Source organism: Pongo pygmaeus, chromosome X, assembly GCF_028885625.2.
Source record: "Pongo pygmaeus isolate AG05252 chromosome X, NHGRI_mPonPyg2-v2.0_pri, whole genome shotgun sequence".
NCBI lineage: Eukaryota > Metazoa > Chordata > Mammalia > Primates > Hominidae > Pongo > Pongo pygmaeus.
In genome coordinates, this window is record NC_072396.2 from 43,899,748 (window position 1) to 43,922,464 (window position 22,717).

The 22,717-nt window shown below is 38.9% G+C and overlaps 1 pseudogene; it reads right to left on the reverse strand.

The window, feature by feature from the left end:
• Positions 1-16,240: 16,240 nt before the first annotated feature.
• On the reverse strand, positions 16,241-17,776 carry LOC129024887 (inosine-5'-monophosphate dehydrogenase 1-like; annotated as a pseudogene).
• Positions 17,777-22,717: the final 4,941 nt, after the last annotated feature.

A 22,717-nucleotide genomic window follows, 5' to 3' on the forward strand; every position in this document is an offset into this window, starting at 1 on the left:
CTTTAATGATCAGTGATGTTTTATCTATTTCTGTAAAGAATGTCATTGATGTTTTCATAGCTATTGTACTAAGTCTGTGGGTTGCTTTTGACAGTATGGACATTTTAACAATGTTTATTCTCTCAATCCATGAACATGGCATATCTTTTCATTTTTTGGTGTCCTCTTCAATTTATTTCATCAGTGTTTTATAGTTTTCATTATAAATACTTTTCACTGCTTTTGTTAATTCTTAAGTATTTAATTGTATTTGTGGTTACTGTAAATGGGATTACTTTTGAAATTTCAGATTGTTCACTGTTGGCATATGGGAATGCTAATGATTTTGTATCCTGCAAAATACTGAATTTGTTTATTTGTTCCAATAATTGTTTGGTGAAGGTTTTAGGTTTTTCCACATATAAGATTATATCATCTGCAAACAGGATAATTTCACTTCTTCCATTCCATTTTGAATTCCCTTTATTTTCTTTCACTTGTCTGATTGCTCCAACTAGGACTTCTTGTACTATGTTGAATAATAGTGGTTAAAGTAGGTATCCTCCCCATGTTTCAGAGCTTAGAAAAAAGACTCAATTTTTCCCCATTCAGTATGATACTAGCTCTGGATTTGTCATATATGGCTTTTATTATGTTGACATATGTTCGTTCTATACACAGTTTTTGTAGGGGTTTTGTTGTTAAGGGATATTGAATTTTATCAAATGCTTTTTAAGCATCAATTAAAATGATCATATGGATTTTATCCTTCTTTCTGTTGATATGATGTATCACATTGATTAACTTGTGTATGTTGAACCATTCTTGCATACCAGAGATCAATCCCACTTGGTCATAATGAATGATCTTTTTAATATATTGTTGAATCAAGTTTGCTAGTATTTTGCTGTAGATTTTTGCATCAATATTCATCAGAGATACTGCTCTGTAGTTATCTTTTTTTTTTAATGTGTCTTTGTCTGGTTTTGGTATCAGGACAATACTGGCCTTGTAGAATGAGTTTGGAAGTATTCCCTCCTTCTCTATTTTTCAGAATATTTTGAGTAGAATTGGTATTAGTTATTCTTCAAATGTTTGCTAAACTTCAACAGTGATGCCATCAGGTTCCTGGCTTTTCTTTACTAGGAGAGCTTTTATTATGGCTTCAATCTTGTTACTTGTTATTGATCTGTTCAGGTTTTGTATTTCTTCCTGGTTCAATCTTGGGAGATTGTATATGCCTAGAAATTTGTCCATTTCTTCTAGATTTTCCAAATTATTGGCATATAGATGTTCATAGTAGCCACTAATGATCCTTTGAATTTCTTTAGTATCAATTATAATGTCTCCTTTTTGATCTCTGGTTTTATTTATTTGTGTCTTCTCTCTTTTTTCTTAGTCTGGCTAAAGTTTTGTCAATTTTGTTTAACTTTCCAAAAAGTTAACTCTGTTTTATTGATCTTTCTTACTTTTTTCTTCATTACAATTTCATTCATTTCTGCTCTGATCTTTTTTTTTTTTCATTTGCTAATTTGGGGTTTTGTTTGCTTTTGCTTTTCTAGTTCTTTAGGATGCATCATTAGTTTATTTTTTTGAAGTTGTCCTTCTTTTGTGATGTAGACATTTATAGCTATAAACTTTCTTCTTACTACTGCTTTTGCCATATCCCATAGGTCTTGGTATGTTTTGTTTCCATTGTTATTTGTTTCAGGAAATTTTTCAATTTTCTTCCTAATTTTTTCATTGATCCATTTGTCATTTAGGAGCATATTGTTTAGATTCTATATATTTGTATACTTTCCAAAATTCCTCTTATTATTTATTTATAGTTTTATTCTATTGTAGTCAGAGAGGATGCTTGATATTATTTCAATTATTTTGAATGTTTTAAGACTTGTTTTGTGAGCTAACATATGGTCTAACCTTGAGAATGATCCATGTGCTGTGGAAAATAATGTGTATTCTGTAGTCATTGGAAGAAATGTTCTGTAAATATCTATTAGATTCATTTGGTCTGTAGTGCAGATTAATTTTAATATTTATTTGTTGATTTTCTGTCTGGGATGTGTCCACCACTGAAAGTGGGGTGTTAAGGTCTCTAGTTCTTGTTGTATTGGGACCCATCTCTCTGTTTCACTTTAATAATATTTTCTTTACAGGTTGGTGTGCTCCAGTGTTGGGTGCATATATATTTAAAATTATTATATTCTCTTGATGAATTAACCCCTTTATCATTATATAGTAACCTTCTTTGTCTCTTATTGTAGTTTTTGTCTTGACTTCTATTTTATCTGATATATGAATAGTGACTCCTGCTCTACTTTGGTTTCCATTGGCGTGTAATATCTGTTTCCCATCCCTTTAGTCTATGTGTGGCTTTGTGGATGAAGTGTGTTTCTTGCAGGCAACAGATTAATGGGTCTTGTTTATTCATCCATTCAGCTACTCTATGTGTTTTGATGGGAGAGTTTAGTCCATTTACATTCAATGTTATTATTGATAAGTAAGGACTTACTTCTGCCATTTTTTTATTTGTTTTCTAGTTGTTTTGTGGTCTTCTCTTCCTTCTTTCTTTCTTTCCTGTTTAACTTTAGTGAAGGTGATTTTCTCCAGTGATATGATTTAGTTTCTTGTTTTTTATTTTTTGTGTACCTATTGTAAGATTTTTGGTTTGAGGTTACCAGGAGGCTTGCAAATACTATGTTATAATTCATTATTTTAACTATACAACAACACTGTTTGCATGAACAAACAAACAAGCAAAAAGAAAACAAATAAAAATTCTATGGCTTAACTTCATCTCCCTGCTTTTTAAATTTGTTGTTTCCATTTGTACCTTATTGTACTGTTTATGTCTTGGAAAGTTGTTGTAGTTATTATTTTTTATTGGTTTATTGTTCAGTCTTCCTTATGTAGGATAAGAGTAATTTACATTCCACAGTCACAGTGTAGTAATATTCTGTGATTTTCTGTGTACTTAGTATTACCAGAGAGTTTTGTACCTTCAGGTGATAACTTATTTCTCATTAACCTTCTTTTATTTCTGATTTATGTACTCTCTTAGCATTTCTTGTAGGACAGGTCTGGTGTTGATGAAACCCCTCAGCTTTTGTTTATCTGGGAAAGTCTTTATTTCTCCACCATGTTTGAAGGATATTTTTGTCAGATATATAATTCTAGGGTAAAAGCTTTATTCCTTCAGCACTTTAAATGTGTCACGCCACTGTCTCCTGGCCTGTGAGGTTTACACAGAAAAGTCTACTGCCAGATGTCTTGGAGCTTCATTGCATGTTATTTGTTTCTTTTCTCTTGCTGCTTTTAGGATCCTTCCTTTATTCTTGACCTTTGGGAGTTTGATTATTAAATGCCTCGAGGTAGTCTTCTTTGAGTGAAATCTGCTTGGTGTTCTACAACTTCCTTGTACTTGGATATTGATAAATTTCTCTAGGTTTGTGAAGTTCTCTTATTATTCCTTGAAAAAAACTTTCTACCCCTGTCTTTTTCTTTCTCTTTCTTTCTTTTTTTTTTTTTTTCTTGAGTTGGAGTTTCACTCTTGTTGCCCAGACTGGAGTGCAATGGCGTGATCTTGGCTCACCACAACCTCTGCCTCCTGGGTTCAAGTGATTCTCCTGCCTCAGCCTTCCAAGTAGCTGGGATTGCAGGCATGCGCCACCATGCTCAGCTAATTTTATATTTTTAGTAGAGACAGGGTTTCTCCATGTTGGTCAGGCTGGTCTCAAACTCCTGACTTCAGGTGATCCACCCACCTCGGCTTCCCAAAGTGCTGGGATTACAGGCATGAGCCACTGTGCCCAGCTCACCCCTGTCTTTTACTGTAGCTCTTCTTTAAGGCCAATAACTATTAGATTCGCCCTTTTAATTTGCCTCTGGAAGCTATTTTCTAGATCCTGTAGTCATGCTTCATTGTTTTCTATTCTTTTTGTCTTTTGTTTCCTCTGACTGTGAATTTTCAAATAGCCTGTCTTCAAGCTCACTAATTCTTTATTCTACTTGATCAATTTTGCTATTTAAAAACTCTGATGCATTCTTCAGTATGCCAATTGCATTTTCCATCTCCAGAATTTCTTCTTGATTCTTTTTAATTATTTTCATCTCCTTGTTAAGTTCATCTGACAGAATTCTGAGTTCCTTCTGTATTATTTTGAGTTTTTTTTTGAGTTTCCTCAACATAGCTACTTTGAATTCTCTGTCTGAAAGGTCACATATCTCTGTTTCTCCATGATTAGTTCCTGGTTCCTTATTTAGTTCATTTGGTGAGGTTATCTTTTCTGAGATGGTCTTGATACTTGTAGATGCTCTTTGATGTCTGGGCATTGAAGAGTTATGTATCTATTGTAGTACTTACTGTGTAAGCTTGTTTGTACCTGTCCTTCTTGGGAAGGCTTTCCAGATATTTGAGAGGACTTGGGTGTTGTGATCTAAGCTATATCTGCTTTAGGGGGCACCCCAAGCTCAGTAATCCTGTGGTTTTTGCAGACTCATAGAGGTACCACCTTGATAATATTGGATAAGATACAGGAGAATTAGCTGGATTACCAAGCAGAGACTCTTGTTCTCTTCCTTTACTTTCTCCCAAACAAATGAAGTCTCTCTCTCTGTTCTGAGCCACTGAAGTTGGAGGTGGAGTGACACAAGCACCCCTGTGCCACTACCTATATGACTGTGCTGGGTTAGACCTGAAAGCAGCACAGTACTGGGTTTCATGCAAGGCTTGCTGTAACCACTCCTTAGCTACTGACTATGTTCTCTCAAGGCTCTGGTGCTCTGCAATTTGCAAGTGACAAAGCCAGTCAGGCCACTCTTCAGGTTGGCAAAATTACCCATGTCCCAGGTGGGTCCAGAGGTGCCATATGAAGCCAGGGACTACAGTCAAAAACTTTAGAAGTCTACCTGGTGTGCTATTGTACTGTGGCTGAACTGGCACTCAAATCACAAGACAATCCTTACCACTCTTCTCTCTCTTTCCCAAAGGCAGAGCAGCCTTATCCCATGGCCTGCACCACCACAGAACCAGAAGGAGTACTGCCAGACTACAGGTGATGTTCTCTTATGGCCCAAAGGCTCTTCAGTCAGCTTCTGGTAAATGCTAGCTGGGCTGGGACTCACTGTTCAGTGAAGTGGGTTCCCCTCTCACCCAGGGCAGGTAAACAAATGCTGTCCAAGAGCCAAGTCCTGGAATCAGGGACTTCAAGAGCCTGCTTGGCGCTTTACTCCCCTGTGGCCAAGCAGGGGAGTACCTAAGGTGTAAGACAGAGTCCCGTTTACTTTTCCCTCTGCTTTTCTCAAGTGGAAGAAGTCTTACTCCATAGCCACCACAGTTGGAAATGTTCTCTCACCTGATGCCAACAAGCCTCAGAGTCTTACCCAAGGTCCTTGATGTAGTACCTGGGTATTGCTGCTGGTTTTCGGGGGCCCAAGGGATCTTCATATAGCCTGTGATGAATGCTGCCAGGACTGGATCCATCCCTTCAGAAGGCATTAGGTTCCCTTCTAGCCCACGGTATGTCTAGAAATGTAATCTGAGAGCTAGGGCCTGGAATGGGGGCCTCAGGACTCTGAGTGGGGCCTTATCCTGCTGTGGCTGAGCTGGTACCCAAAATGCAAGACAAAATCCTTCCCACTCTTCCCTTTCCTCTCCTCAAGCAGAAGGAAGGGATCTCTTTTGGAGCCATGAGCTGTGTAGCCTGGAGCACACAGGGAAGTGGTGATGCCAGCACTTTCTTAACCACCATAGCTGGTGTCTCAGTATGTCACGTGCCCCCACAGTCCATTGTCTCTGGGCCTAGTTCAGCGCTAAGTCTCACCTAACAGTTGCAGTTCTTGTGGCCTAGCCTGCCTTTCAAGTTTATTTAGAGCCCCAGAGCACTTCGGCCCTCACTGGTGAGGCTTGTGGGAACTCAAGTTCCAACCACTGAAATTAGCAATTCCCCTCTGGCTAGAGCTGATTTAAATGCTCCGTCTGTGAGCAGGTGTCACCTGAGCTTGGTCTGATTTCCCATTTGGCTATAACAGGACAGCACTGAGTTCAGTGCCTCACAATTGCTGTGCTCTCCCTCTCCCATTACACAGAAATGCTTTCCGCACCGTGCAGCTGCTGCTGGGGGATAGGGTAGGGGTGGCATCGGCTATTCAAGACAGTTTTTTCTACCTCTTTAGTGCCTCTTTCAGTGATACAAAGTTAAAAACCAGGTATTGTTGAGTGCTCACCTAAGTTTTGATTCTTATGAAGGTACTTTTCTGTGCAGATAGCTGTTAAATTGGCGTATTTCAGGGGAATGATCAGTGGAGACTTTTATTCCACCATCTTGCTCTACATCTTGGGATTTTGTTCTTGATTTTGTTCTCAGCTTGAATATTATTGCTGTATAGAAATGCTACTGATTTTTGTATGTTTCTTTTGTATCCTGAAACTTTACTGAAGTCTTTCATCAGGTCTAGGAGTCTTTTTGCAGAATCTTTAGGGTTTTCTAGTTTATATATACCAGATTCTTTATTGCATCAATACTTGTAATGGTAAAAACAAAAATCCTAAAACTCAGAACAACCCAAATATTCACTGACAGGAGAATAAATACAGTAGACTGTGGTATATTCACAAAAGAACTGTCATAAATCAGTAAAAGTCAATGAGCTAAATCATGGCAGATACTGGGTGGCTATTCACTGAAGCTAGCTCCTCTTCTTCCTGGGCATGTACCTAAACCATATTTTCCAGCCTCCTTTGTGTTTATGTGTCAGCGTATGTCTCAATTTGGATCCTATGGGAAGCCAACACAAAGATGGAATTAGAAGTACAAGAATGTTATTGAGGATGAACTCTGTGAGCAACAAAGGGAAGAGGGAGCAAAAGTAGGTGGAGAGAGACTTCAGACCAGGATGCTTGTCTGACCTCTGTGAAAGGAGAGGATAACAAAGGAAGGGTGGGTAGGAAAAAGTCAGACTGCAATAAAGCTGAGAAAGTTTCATACTCCCAGTGTTGGGTTCCAACACAAAGACTACCCACAGATGAATCCTACATTTGGCAGAAATGTCCAGGCCCTAGTATACTTACTGTTCTCAGCATCGCCTAGAAACTGCCTGAGAAAAGCCTGGCCTCAGCCTGAATGTTGTGAGAGATCCTGAAGGAGCTGCAGTCAGCTCACTGGACCCTTTCTAGCATCTTCTCTCTTGGAGGGAGATCTGAGAAGCCCACCTCCATGGCTGTCACACCATGTGACTGAGCTTACACAAATGAAACAAGAGAAGAAATGATATGTGCCACCTCTAGTACTGACCCATAGCAATATTTTATATGGATCCTCCATGATTTTCCTCTCTCTGCAGCTTAGAGGAAGATAAGTATGGCAACAGAGGAAGCCATATGCTGAGGACAGCAGAGAGTAAGATGAAGGAATGCTAAGTTTCTGACTCACCACTTGGATGAGAGCCATCCACTATTAATGCAGTACATTTTAGATCTTATATGGGAAAGAAATTAACTTCTATTGAGTTGTAATATTGAGATTTGAGAGTTTACCTATTATGACTGATAATTATACCCTAAATCATGCTTTTAGCAACTTATTAAATTTCAGATGAATCTTGGAAACCTAATTTTGAGAGGAAAAAAGCAGATCCCAGAATATAAAGTGCAATTGTATAGACTCCAAAACAAATAAATCTGACAACGTATTGCTTGAGTCATATGTTCAGAGCTATGAAATTATTTTAAAAATTAATGATAATGGTTAATTCTGAGGGGAGGCCGGGGGTGAGACTGGGAAGAACATATAGATAGATGGGAAATGTGTATAGTAAGATTAAGCACAACTTAGATAATAATTATTTCATCCTTTTCATTTCTCCTTTGCATGGGCATACTTGTTAAAGGCAGAGGCTTCTTGTTATATAGAGAATCACTGCTATGGTTTCTTCAGGACTATCAAGTGTGCCTATCAAAAATCTCTTATTTATTGGGCGAACAACTGACATTTTGAAATGAAAATTTTTCTCTAGGCCAGGCGCAGTAGCTCACGCCTGTATTCCTAGCACTTTGGGAGGTCGAGGCAGGTAGATCACCTGAGGCCAGGAGTTCCAGACCAGCCTGACCAACATGGCTCAGGATAATTAACATATCCATTGTCTCAATTATCCTGATCTGATAACCCCATCTCTACTAAAAATACAAATAATTAGCCAGGTGTGGTGGCGGGAACCTGTGATCCCAGCTACTTGGGAGGCTGAGGCAGGAGAATTGCTTGAACCTGGGAGGTGGAGGCTGCAGTAAGCGAAGATCGCACCATTGCACTCCAGCCTAGGCAACAAGAGTGAAATTCTGTCTCAAAAAAAAAAAAAAAAAAAGTTTCTCTAAAACATATCAAGAAATTACCAAACTTGAGACATAAACTGAAAATTCAAAATACTGTTTGTATGCTCAAATATCAGATACAGATTATCAAATTAAATTTGAAAGTGAATTCAGTTAGGAATTGTGTTTGGCTGCAAGTACACATACTCAAAATAGTGGCTTAAACACATAAGGATTTATTCTCTCACATTAAAAGATTCTGAAATTTGAAAGTCCAAAACTGGTAGGAACATCAACAGTGTCCTTAAGGAACCAGAATATCTTTGCTCCAACATACTAGTACATGGCTTCCATCCTTAAAAGTCAAGATGGCAGTTGGATCTCTACTATCTAACTTGTATTTCAGGTAGCAGGAAGGACAAAAAGCAACCTTGCAGCATCAGCTTTCTTTAAGCAGTCTCCTCAAAACTTCTACCCAACATTTATGCTTTCATTTCAGCAAGGCAGCTGAGAATAGTGTCTATTCTGCATGGTCATGTGTGCAGCTAAAAATCAGGGTTCCGCTAAAGAAAGAAGAGGAGAATGTCTATTGGGAAGCAACCGAAAGTCTCTGCCACTGAGTGGAAATAATTAAAATGTTCCCAGAAATAAAAAACACCTTGAGTAAAATTGACCATATACAAATCTCATGACCCAACCCTCTACTACTATTTAAACACCTTAGAGAAATTCTTGCAAATACACACTAGAAAGCATGTACAAGAATGTCTATAATAGCAATGTTCATAATATGAAAAAACTAGAAACAATGAAATGTCACTAATAGTAGAATGGATGAATAAATTGTAGTATATTTCATGTAATAAACTGCTATAGTGAAGTGGAAATCAACCACATATTTCAATACACCATTGTAGGATTACTGCAGTTCACAATAATATATTACATAGTTTCAAATAGCTAGAAGGAGCATATTGAACATTCCCAACATAAAGAAATGATAAATGTTTGAGATGATGGATATGTTAGTTATCCTGATCCAATAAGTATACATTATATGTATCAAAACATCACTATGTACCCCATGAATATGTACAATTATTATTCATCAATTAAAAAATACAAAATAAATGAAAATAAACCTACTATAAAAGTTCAAAATATATATAATTACCATGACAGAGGCATGTCCCAGTGTTGGTTCCATTGATATAAAGTTCAAAAATTGGCAAAACTGAGTCATGTTTAAGTATATACACATAGGTGAATATATATATGTAAATGATTAACACAAAAGTCCGTGTTATGAGCTGAGTTGTGTCCTGCAAAATTTATGTCAAAGCCTTAGCCCCAAGTACCTTCCAATATGACTGTATTTGGAGATAGGGCCTTTAAAGAGGTAACTTAAGTAAAAATGCGCTCATTAGCGTGGACCCTTCCTAATCCAATACGACTGGTATCCTTATAAGAAGAGATTAGGACACAACATACACAGGGGAAAGATCGTGTGAATTCGCACAGACATGAACATGTGAACACACAACAAGAAGGCAGCTATCTGTAAGCCAGAAAGAAAAGCTTCCCAAGAAACGAAACCTACTGCCATACCTTGATCTATCTCAGATTTTTAGCTTCTAGAACTGTGAGAGAATGAATTTCCATTGTTTAAGCCACCCAATCTGTGATATTTTTATTATGGCAGCCTGAGTACACTAATAAAGTCAGGATTATGGATTTGTCTGGCGGTAAGGGCAGAGGGATGCAATCATGAAAGTCCATAGATAGATTTTCTAAGGCCATGATAATTTTTTATATTTTCATGTGAATTATGGGCATGTAGAAGTTTTTGAATTTTTATTATTTTAACCTCAAATATATTTTATATTTCATCTTGTGTATATGGTATTTTTCACCATTTAAATATGGAGAAAAAGAAAGGAAGAGAAAGATGTGAAGATAGGCATTTAAGTAAATAAAAATAATCATAACTAGAGGCCTTAGAACAAAAATCTGTATTATATAATTAGGACAAAGATACAGTTTAGATTCAGAACCACAGCTTTAAAACTAAACTTAAATGCTCCAATTCCATTAAAACTTGTAATGTAGTTTATTCAAGGAAAAAGTTGAGTGTTAAAAGTGTTAATTTAATTTCATAGTGTGAAAACTAATTATCCTTCATTAGCAGTATATTATACCTACTGCTACTACTATCTCCTTGAGTAAGAATTATTATCATAGAAAGATAAATTTAGAATAGGTAGAGTCTTTAGAGATCATCTACATATGTGTATAGTACAGGAAGGCTAGACCAAAAACAAACTATTATTTTAGTCAAACTAGTCTCTGTTCATGATTTTAGTCAAACTAGTCTCTGTTCATGACCACATTATTATGATTATTGTCCTAGATAATATAACCTAATGGAAGGCAGACTAAAACAGGAATCAGAAGGATGTGTTCTGATTCTTATTTTACTTAAACTCTCTGAGATGTAATTCCTTCATCTGTACACATAGGTAACAATATGCCTGTCTGCCTGCCTGATGGTTCAATGTGAACCTCATAATAAGTGAGAGATGGAAGGCAAGTTAAGCATTATATAATTCAACTTATTCCTTTTAAAAATAAGTTTTATTTTGTTTTTAATTGACACATAATTGTACATATTTAAGGGGTACAGTGTAATTTGTTTCTTCGTTTTGAGACAATGTCTTGCTTTGTCATCCAGGCTGGAGTGCTTTGGCACAATCATGGTTCACTGCTGCCTCAAACTCCTCTGCTCAAACATTCCTCTTGCCTCAGCCTCCCAAGTAGCTAGGACTACAAGTGTGCACCAACACACCCAGCTAACTTTTTTTTTTTTTTGTAGAGATGGGGTTTTGCTATGTTGCCCAGGCTGGTCTTGAACTCATGGCCTCAAGCAATCCTCCTGCTTCAGCCTCCCAAAGTACTGCGATTACAGGTGTGAGCCACCACGCAGGGCCCACTGTGATGTTTTGCTACAAATATACACTGTGTAGTGATTCAATCAGGGTAATTAGTATATCCATCACCTCAAACATTTGTCATTTGTGATGATAACATTTGAAAACCTCTCTTCTATCTATTTTGAAGTACACATGATTGTGGACTATAATCATTCTCCTGTGCAATGGAACACTAGAACTTATTCCTCTTATCTGACTACTACTGTGCATATCAACCAACCTCTCCCCATTCCTTCTCTCCCGCCTACTCTACCCAGCCTCTGGTAAGCAGTATTTTACTCTCTACTTCTATGAGATCAACATTTTTAGATTACACTTATGAGTGTGATCATGTGATATTTGTCCTACTATGCTTAGTTTATTTCACTTAATATAATGTCCTCCGCATTCATCCATGTTGTTGCAAATAACAGGATTTTGCCTTTTTTTTTTTTTTGGCCTAAAAAAAGGCTGAGGCAAGAGGAATGCTTGAGCACAGGAGTTTGAGGCAGCAGTGAACCATGATTGTGCCAAAGCACTCCAGCCTGGGTGACAAAGCAAGACATTGTCTCAAAACAAAGAAACAAGTTACACTGTACCCCATAAATATGTACAATTATGTGTCAATTAAAAACAAAATAAAATAGTATTCCATTGTGAATATACACCAGCCCTTTATATCCATTCGTTTATTGATAGACACTTAGTGGGACTGTTGGATCATATGGTAGATCTATTTTTAATTTGGGGGAAACTTCCATATTGTTTTCCATAATGGCTGTACTAATTTACATTCCCATCAACAGTGTATTACTTCCCTTTTCTCCACATCGTTGCTGGCATTTGTTTTTTGTTGTTTTTTTTTTATAGTAGCCATTCTAACAGATGTGAAGTGATATCTCATTGTGGTTTTGATTTGCATTTCCCTGATGATTAGTGATGTTGAGTGTTTTTTTCATATACCTGTTGACAATTTGTATATCTTCTTTTGATAAATGTTTACTTAGATCTTTTGCCCATTTTTAAATCAGACCATTTTTTTTTTGCTATTGAGTTGAGTTCCTTACATATTCTGGATATTAACCCCTTGTTAGAAGCATAGTATACAAATATTTTCTCCCATTATATAGGTTGTCTCTTCACTCTGTTGACTGTTGCCTTTGCTGGGCAGAAGATTTTATGTTTGATGTAATCCTACTTGTCTGTTTTTGCTTTTATTGCCTATGATTTTGAGGTGTTATTAAAAAACATGCTTGCCCAGAACAATGTAATAAAGCATTTCCCCTATGTTTTCTAGTAATTTCATAGTTTGGGGTATTACATTAAAGTTTCTAATTTATTTTGAGTTTATTTTTGTCAGTGATGAGAGATAAGGATCTAGTTTTATTCTTCTGCATGTAGATATTTAGTTTTCCCAGCACCACTTATTGAAGGAACTATCTTTTCTCCAATGTGTGCTTTTAGCAAGACATTTTTCACAGAAATAGAAAAACAATCCTAAAATTTGTATGCAACCATAAAAGACATTGAATAGCCAAGGCAATCATGAACAAAAAAAGTTGGAGGTATCACACTACCTGACTTTAAAACATACTACAAAGCAACAGTAACCAAAACAGCATGGTACTGGCTTAAAAACAGACACATAGACCAATGGAACAGAAATGATAACCTAGATATAAACTCATGTACTTACAGCCAACTGATTTCTTTTAAACCTGATGAAACTGAAATTTAGAGAGTGACCAAGATAATTATTAGGATATTGTTGGGTCTAGAATTCAAGTTCCTTTAGCTAATCTCCCCAGAATTAGAATAATAAAAAAGAAATGGAAAGTTGGAGTGAAAAAGAAAAAAATTGAGCACAGTCCAGGAATTTTATAAGCAGAATAATAGGAATTATGGAAAGATAGTAGAGAGAAAGTGGAGGGGAGGAAATCATGAATGAAATAATTCAACAAAATTGATCAGAACAGAAGGAAATAAGTTTTCATTTTGAAAGAACCCACCAAGCGCCCAGCACAATAGGTGAAAATATGCCTACGCATGGATTCCAGAAATGAGGGGAAAGTCATATGACACTGAAGAACCATGAGTCAACGTGGTTTCAGGTGTTTCATTAGCAAGACTTAAAGCTGGAATAAAATGGATTAATATTTTCAAAGTACTGAAGGAGAAATATTTCCAACCTGGAATCCCATACTCATACAAACCATCAATGAAATATGAAGGTAGAATAAATACATAAATGAAGGTAAGCTAGAAAGAAAAGCTAACTAATAATAGCGGTTATCTCTAGTGATGGGAAGGGAGATGCAATTAACCTAGGAAGAACAAAGAAGGAACTTATTAAGTCATGGTAATGGTGTATTTCTTTAGTTGAGTGGTGAGTGCATGTCTCTTCATTTTATTCTTTAATAAAGAATAAATAAACACTAAAAGGGCAAATTGAAAAATGATTATCAATGAAGGGTTTGCATGGCAGTGGGGTTAATGGGGCTGGAATAGGAATGAGATTTCTCCTGAATACATTTTTACATAAACCTAAGCCAAATTAATATATTATCAATTTTTAAAAAAATAAAAATTAGAAAAAGGTATCCTAAGGATTAGGAGAAGATGTGAACAATTAATTAAAGCCCCATTGTCATAAAAACAAAATATCCAAAATTAAGAATTTAAATAAGCATTTCATAGAAGGAGAACTCTGAAAGGTCAATTAACATATGAAAAAATAACCACCCTCACTAGTAATCAGGGAAATACTAATTTAAATAATAAGATATGGTTTTATATCTATCATTAGTTTGACATTACCTAGTTTGGACTAGGATGCAGAAAAATGAAGACTCTCATATGCTGGTGGCGGAATGCAAATTGGTACAATTTGGCAATAACTAGAAAACTGACAATATGCATAGCCTTTAACCTAAATATTATTCTGGGGCTATATCTTAGAGAAACACATTAGCACAAGGAGACATATAAAATATTTATGTCAGGATTTATTTTTATAGTGAAAAATTGAAAACAACATAAACGCTCATCAACTAAGGAATTGATGAATAATTTATAGTATATTTATACCATGGAATATAATACATCAATACAATCAGTGAACTTGGGCTAATCCATATGCATCAACCTGAAAAAACTTATAATAACTAGAGAGAAAAAAGCAATTTGCAAAAGGATATGTGCAATCATTAATAAGCAATATAAAATTATCTAGACATTTTAATTTTTTAAAATTTTCTATTATTTTACATTCAGTGGATACATGTGCAGGTTTGTTACATAGGTATATTGTGTAATCATCGAGATTGGGTTTCTAGTGTACTCATTACCCAAGTAGTGAACATTGTACCCAATGGGTAATTTTTCAACTCTCACCCTTTTTCCAACATTTCTAATTTTGGAGTCCCCTGTGTCTATGATTTCCATCTTTATGTCCATGTGTACCCATTGTTTAGTTCCCATTTATAAGTGAGAACATGTGATATTTGATAATTTATTTCTGAGTTACGTCAATTAGGATAATGGTCTCCAGCTCCACCCATGTTGTTACAAATAACATAATTTCATTCTTTTCTATGGCTTCTTAATATTTCACGGTGTATATATACCCACATTTTTTTTTTTTATCCGATTCACTGTTGATGGAAACTTAGGTTGATTCCATGACTTTTCTACTGTGAATAGTGCTGTGATAAAGATATGAGTGCAGGCTGGGCGTGGTGGCTCTTGCCTGTAATCCCAGCACTTTGGGAGGCTGAGGCGGGCGGATCACTTGAGGTCAGGAGTTCGAGACCAGCCTGGCCAACATGGTGAAACTTCATCTCTACTAAAAATACAAAAACTTAGCCAAGCATGGTGGCACATGCCTGTAATCCCAGCTACTCAGGAGGCTGAGGCAGGAGAATTGCTTGAACCTGGGAGGAGGAGGTTGCAGTGAGCCAAGATCACACCACTGCACTCCAGCCCAGATGAAAGAGTGAGACTCTGTCTCAAAAAAATAAAAAGATATGAGTACAGATATCTTTTTGAAAAAAATATTTATTTTCCATTCAGTATATACCCAGTAGTGGGATTGCTGAGTTGAATGGTAGTTCTATTTTCAGTTCTCCAAGAAAACTCCATACTGTTTTGTGTACAAGTTGAACTAATTTATATTCCCACCAACAGTGTATAAGCATTCCCCTTTCCCCACATCCATGCCAACATCTGTTTTTTTTTGGAGGCATTGAGACCTGCTTGATTTCTTCCAATTATTTAATACACAATGACGCAACTATGATCCCAAAGTGTGCAAAGTTAAAGTCTTCAACTGCAGCTGAGGAGAGGGTAGGAATGGTACACCTGGGGACGGTGGTGAGTCAGGAACGACGGGCAGGCGGCCATGACCAGGGCAGCCTCCTCCCCAAGGCCAGGGACAGGGGAGTGGCCTGAGGAGCAGGACCCAAGGGTAGCCCAGGGCCGGGGAAGGGGGCAGAGACCTCCCCTTGGCCTAGGTCAGGAGTTCAGAAGTGCCACATGGCTGAGGGGGAAGCGGCCTGGGAAGGGCCAGAGGCAGGGCCAGGACAGCACAATTTCCTGGGGGGCTGGGGGCAAGGAGGTGCCCTACAGGAGAAGCTAGGAGGGAACGCCTGCCCCTGGGGTGGGAGCTGGGCTGGAGCAGGCTGCAGCAAGAAAGACCTGAGGCAGGCTCAGGGCCTGAGAGCTCGGCTGACTGGGGCGGGGCGGCGGAGGGGTGGGGAAGGAGGGGGCTCCCCGGGCAGCCTGACCCAGGGAGCAGTAATGACTCTGCAGGGGATGCCCAGTGAGGGGCCCCAGACACCTCAGGACCTCCCCTCCTGTCTCCCTGGAAAGGAGCTGGGGAACCCGTAGTGCAAATCTGTGGACCACTCAGTTATGGAGGGAGGCTGTGCCTGAAGGTGGACACTGGGGTGTGCCCCCTCAACCACCTCGGCCTCCACCACTGTCCTCAGTACAGCCACTTCTCCTAAGAGTGCTGGCCATGGACACCACGCTTGATCTGAGCCAACATGGTCCGCTTCTCAAACTTGAGCTCTCCTGAGTACATCATGGACCCAAAGACAGACAGGCTGTGGACCCCGATATCCTAGTAGCCATGCTGGATGCCCGCTATGAGGTAGGGCACGAACTTCTGAATGGACCCTTTGTCCTGGATGGAGCCCGAGACACCCTGCGTGATCTTCACCTTATCCTCCTCTCTGAAGTATCATTTCTGGGTGCTGCTGCTCTTCTCCATGGCATGCAGCGAGCCCATGCCCCGGTACTTCTTGAGCCACACCCTGTCTGAGAAGTACTTGCCAGAGGCCTCCGTGGTGGCGGCCAGCAAGGAGCCCGTCATCACTGTGGAGGCTCCAAGGGCCAGCACTGTGGAGGCTCCAAGGGCCAGGGCCTTGACCATGTGCCCCACGGTCTGGATGCCGCCATCGGCTATGACGGGCACACCAAAGCACCAGGCATACTCGGCCACCTTGTACACAGCAGTGCCATGGGTCTGACCACAGGCCATCACTTCCCGGGTGATGCAGATGGAGCCACAGCCCATGCCCACGCTGGGCTGCTGTCACCACGTTCCCCCCCAATCACCTGGAGGTGGAGGTACTTCTGTTTGATGTAATGCACCATGGCCATCTGATACACCGAGTTCCCTTGGGAAGAGTCCAAGACTATGACATCGATGCCCGCCTGGGTGAGCAGGTCCACGCGGAATTTGTCATCTTCACGGGTGCCCACAACTGCCCCGCACAGCAGCTGCTTGTGGGAATCCTTGGAGGCCAGAGGGTAGTCTCGGTTCTTCTTCAGGTCGGTGCGGGTGATGATGGCCACCAGCTCATTGTGATCATTGATGATAGGCAGCTTCCCTTTCTTGCTACGCTGCAGGATCTCATTTGCTCTTTCAATGTCACGCCTGCTGGAGCCACCACCAGCTCGGTCCTTGGCGTCATCATCTCACTGAGGAGGGTGGTGTCCTTCTCAGCAAGAAAGTCGATATCTCGGGAGGTGACGATACCCACCAGCTTGCTGCCGATGGTGCCCGTCTCAGTGATGGGGATGCCCGAGAAGCCATGCCGCATCTTGGCCTCCAGCACATCACCCACGGTGTGCGAGGGGCTCAGCACCAAGGGGTCCGTGATGAAGCCCTGTTCAAACTTCTTGACCTTCTGCACCTTATTGGCCTGAAACTCTGGGGTGCAGTTGCGGTGAATGAAACCAATACCTCCTATCAGAGCCCTCCCATCAGAGCCATCGCGATGGCCATGTCGGCATCTGTCACAGTGCCCATGGGGGAGGAGGTCAGCGGCGTCTTCAGCGTTATCTTCCGGGTCAGGGCTGAGGTCAGGTGCACCTCATCAATTATGAAGCCTATGAATCCTGGGAGAATCAGGAAGTTGTAGGTGAGGCAATCAGCGCTGGCGAAGAGCTGCTGCGCGGTGAGCCCGGCCTCGGGCACGTAGCGGGTGCTGCCGCTGATCAGGTAGTCCGCCATGCTGCCGCGAGACCCCGACATAAACACCCACGCCGCCGCCGGCCGCTGCAGCCGCTGCCGCCGCCACTGCTGCTGCTGCTGAGGCCGCACGGCGGACAAGCTGCCGCCTCGGGCCGAGCGGGCCGGGGGCGGGGGCTGTTCTTTTTTGACTTGTTTTTTTTTCTTTCCAACTTTTATTTCAGGTTCAAGGAGTACATGTGCAAGTTTTCAAGTTTTTTACCTGGGTAAGTTGCATGTTGTGGGGATTTGGTGTAAAGATAATTTTGTCACCCAGGTAATCAGCGTAATACCCAATAGGTTGTTTTTAAATCCTTACCCTCCTCCCACCCTTCACCCTCAGATAGGCACCAGTGTGTATTGTTCCCTTCTTTGTGTCCACGCATAGTCAACATTTTGCTCCTACGTATAAGTGAGAACATGTGACAGTTGGTTTTCTGTTCCTCCATTAATTCACGTAGGATTATGGCCTCCAGTTCCATCCATGTTGCTGCAAAGGCCGTGAACTCATTTTTTATAGCTGCGTAGTATTTCATGGTATATATGTACCACATTTTCTGAATCCAGTTTACTACTGATGGACATCTAGGTTGATTCCATGTCTCTGCTATTATGAATAGTGCTACGATGAATATATGTGTGCATGTATCCTTATGGTAGAATAATTTATATTCCTTTGGGTATATACCCAGTAATGAAATTGTTGGGTCCAGTGGTAGTCCTATTTTAAGTTCTTTGAGAAATCTCCAGACTTACCACAATGGCTGAACTAATTTATTTTCCCAGCAGTAGTGTATGTGTTTCCTTTACTTTGCAAACATGCCAGCATTTGTTATTTTTTGACATTTTAATAATAGATATTCTGACTTGTGTGAGATGGTATCTCATTGTGGTTTTGATTTGCAATCCCACAATAATTAGTGATGTTGAGCATTTTTACATATGCTTGTTGGTCGTGTGTATGTCTTCTTTTGAGAAGTGTCTGCTTATATCCTTTGCCCATTTTGTAATGGGGTTATTTTTTGCTTGTTGATTTCTTTGAGTTCCTTATAGATTCAGGATATTAAACCTTTGTTGCATGCATAGTTTGCAAATATTTTATCACATTCTGTAGGTTGTCTGTTTACTCTGTTAATTTTTTTTTTTTGGCTGTGCAGAAGCTGTTCAGTTATAACCCACTTTTCAATTTTTGTTTATTTGTTTTTCAATTGCTTTTGGAGTCTTCATCATTAAGTTTTTACCTGGGCCAATATACAGAATGGTATTTCCTAGATTTTCTTGTAGGGTCTTTATAGTTTTACATTTTACATGTAAGTCTTTAATCAATTTTGAGTTGGTTTTTATATATAGTGAAATGTAGGGGTCCAGCTTCAATCTTCTGCATATGGCTAGCCAGTTATCTCACCACCATTTATTGAATAGAGAGCCTATTCCCCATTGCTTGTTTTTGTCACCTTTGTCAAAGATCAGATGGCTGTAGGTGTGCAGCCTTATTTCTGGAACCTGTTCCATTGGTCTATGTGTTTGTTTTTATGCCAGTACCATGCTATTTTAGTTACTGTAGACTTGTAGTATGATTTGAAGTTGAGTAGTGTGATACCTCCAGCTTTGTTCTTTTTGCTTAAGATTGCTTTGACTATTCAGGCTCTCTTTTAGTTCCATATGAATTTGAGAACCCTTTTGTTCCAATTCTGTGAAAAAGGTTGTTGGTTGTTTGATAGGTATAGCATTGAATCTGTAAATTACTTTGGATCATATAGCCATTTAACAAGATTGATTCTTCCTATCCATGAGCATGGAATGTTTTTCCATTTGTTTCTGTCATCTCTGATTTCTTGTAGCAGTTTTTTGTAATTCTCATTATAGAGATCTCTCACTTCTCTGGTTGTCTGTATTCCTAGGTATTTTATTCGTTTTGTGGCTACTGTGAATGGGATTGCAACTTTTACTTGGCTCTCAGCTTGGATGTTATTGGCATATAGAAATGCTACTGATTATTATACGTTGATTTTGCACACTGACACTTTGTTGCAGGTGTTTATCATATTTAGAAGACTTTGGGCAGAGACTATGAGGTTTTCTAGTATCGTGATGCTTTTTTTATAGTATCATGTTATCTAAAAAAAAAGGGAAAGTTTGACTTCCTCTCTTCATAGTTGGATGCCTTTTATTTCTCCCTCTTGCCTGATTGCTTTGGCTATGATTTCCAATACTACGCTGAATAGGAATGAAGAGAGTTTGCATATTTGTCTTGTTCCAGATCTAAAGGGGAATGCTTCTAGCTTTCACCCATTCAGTATGATGTTGACTATGGGTTTGACATATGTGGCTCCTATTATTTTGAAGTTTGTACCTCCAATGCCTAGTTTGTTGATAGTTTTTAACATGAAGGGATGTTGAATTTTATCAAAAGCCTTTTCTGTGTCTACTATGATGATCATGTGCTTTTGTTTTTAATTCCATTTATGTGACAAATTACATGTATTGATTTGCAAATGCTGAACCAATCTTGCATCCCAGGAATAAAGCCTACTTGATCATGGTGTATTCACATTTTGATGTGCTGCTGGATTTGATTTGCTAGTATTTTGCTGAGGATTTTTAGACCAATGTTCATCAGGGATATGGGCCTGAAGTTTTCTTTTTTGTTGTTGTGTCTCTGCCAGGTTTTGGTATCAGAATGATGCTGATCTCATAGAATGAGTTTGAGAGGAATCCCTCTTCCTCAATTTTTTGGAATAGTTTCAGTAGGATTGGTACCAGCTCCTCTTTATATGTCTGGTAGAATTCAGCTGTGAATCTGCCTGGTCCAGGGCTTTGGTTGGTAGGTCTTTAACCACTGACTCAATTTCAGAAGTGGTGATTGGTCTGTTCAGGGTATCAATTTCTTCCTGGTTCCATCTTGGGAGGTTGTATGTTTCCAGGAATTTATCCATTTCTTGTAGGTTTTCTAGTTGGTGTGCATAGAGTTATTCATAATAGTCTTAGAGGGTTTATTGTATTTCTGTGCAGTCAGTTGTAATGTCCCCTTCGTCATTACTGCTTTGTTTATTTGGATCTTTGCCCTTTTTTCTTTATTAGTATAGCTAGTGGTCTATCTTATTTATTGCTTCAAAGAACCAACTTTTGGTTTTGTTTATCTTTTGTACGGTTTTTCTCATCTTCATTTCATTAAGTTCAGCTGTGATTTGTATTCTTTTTCCCTGTTAGCTTTGTGTTTTCTTTGCTCTTATTTATCTAGTTCCTTTAGGTGTGATATTAGTGTTTTTTAAAATTTGAGATCTTTCTAACTTTCTGATGTGGTCATTTAGCACTGTAAACTTCTCTCTTGACACTGCTTTACCTGTGTTCCAGAGAGTCTGGTATGTTGTATCTTTGTTTTTATTCATTTCTAAGAACTTTTCAATTTCTGCCTTTATTTCATTATTTACCCAGAAGTCATTCAGGAGCAGATTGTTTAATTCCCATTTAATTGTATGATTTTGAGAGATCTTCTTGGTATTGATTTCTATTTTAGTTGCACTGTGTTCCAAAAGTGTGATTGGTATGATTTTAGTTTTTTTGAATTTGTTGATAATTGCTTTATGGTCAAGCATGTGGTCAATTTTAGAGTATGTGCCACGTGCAGATGAGAAGAATGTATGTTCTATTTTTGTTGAGTGGAGTGTTCTGTGGATATCTGTTAGGTCCATTGGTCAAGGGCCAAATTTATGTCCTGAATATCTTTGTTAGTATTCTGCCCTGGTGATCTGTCTGGTACTGTAAGTGGAGTGTTGAAGTCTCCTACTATTATTATGTGGTTATCTAAGTATCTTCATAAGTCTCTAAGAACTCATTTTATGAATCTGGGTGCTCCAGTTTTGGGTACATATATTCAGGACAGTTAAGTCTTCTTGTTGAATTGATCCTTTTATTATTATATGAGGCCCTTTTTTGTCTCTTTTTAAAAACAGGTTCTTGCTATGTCATTCAAACTGGAGTGAAATGGTGCAATCACAGCTCACTGAAGCCTCAACCTCCTTAAGCAATTATTGCACCTCAGCCTCCTGAGTAGCTTGGACTACAGGTATATGTCACCATGCCTGGCTAATTTTGTATTTTTTGTAGAAACGGGGGTCTCACCATGTTGCCCAGGCTAGTCTCAAACTCCTGGACTCAAGTAATACACCCACCCCGGCCTCCCAAAGTGCTGGAATTATAAGCATGAGCCACCATGCCTGGCTCTGCGACTTTTTATCACTGTTGGTTTAAAGTCCATTATATTCTGAAATAAGAATAACAACTCCTGCTCTTTTTTTTGTTTTCCATTTGTTTGATAGATCTTTCTGCATGTCTTTACTTTGAGCCTATAGGTATCCTTGCATGTAAGATGGGTCTCTGGAAGACAGTATACAATTGGGTCTTGCTTCTTTATTCAACTTGCCACTCTGTGCCTTTTAAATAAAGGTGTTTAACCTATTTAAAGGTTAATATGGATATGCACAGGTTTGATCCTGCCATTGTATTGTAAGCTGGTTGTTATGTAGAATTGATTTTCAATAATAGCCATCCTGACTGGTGTAGGATGGTATCTCATTGTGGTTTTAATTTTTATTTCTGTGATGATTAGTAATGTTGAGCATTTTTTCATGGCTTTATTGGCCACTTGTATATCTTCCTTTAAGAGGACATGACTGTTCATGTACTTTGTCCACTGTTAATGAGGTTGTTTGCTTACTTCTTGTTGAATTGAGTTTCTTATAGATTTTAGATATTAGTCTTTTGTTGGAACCATAATTTTCAAATATTTTATCCTATTCTGTAGGTTGTCTGTTTACTCTTCTGATTATTTCTTTTGCTGTAAGAAGCTTTTTAGTTTAATTAAGTCCCATTTGTATATTTTGTTTTTGTCGCATTTGCTTTTGGGGTCTTTGTCATAAATTTTTTGCCTAGGCCAACGTCCAC